Raw genomic sequence first — 358 nt, forward strand, 5'->3', positions numbered from 1 at the left:
GCAGAGATATTACTTTGCCAGCAAATGTCCATCTAGTCAAGGCTATGGTTTTCCCAGTGGTCATGTATGGATGTGAGAGTTGGACTGTGAAGAAGGTTGAGCACCGAAGAATTGATGCTTTTGAACTGTGGTGTTGGAGAAGACTCTTGAGTCCCTTGGACTGCAGAGAGATCCAACCAGTCCATTCTGAAGGAGATCAGCCCTGGGATTTCTTTGGAAGGACTGATGCTAAAGCTGAAACTCTGATACTTTGGCCACCTCATGTGAAGAGTTGACTCATTGGAAAAGACTCTGATGCTGGGAGAGATTGGGGGCAGGAGGAGAAGGGGACAACAGAGGATGAGATGGCTGGATGGCA

Source organism: Bison bison, unplaced genomic scaffold (assembly GCF_000754665.1).
Source record: "Bison bison bison isolate TAMUID 2011002044 unplaced genomic scaffold, Bison_UMD1.0 scf7180017864456, whole genome shotgun sequence".
NCBI classification, from domain to species: Eukaryota; Metazoa; Chordata; class Mammalia; order Artiodactyla; family Bovidae; genus Bison; species Bison bison.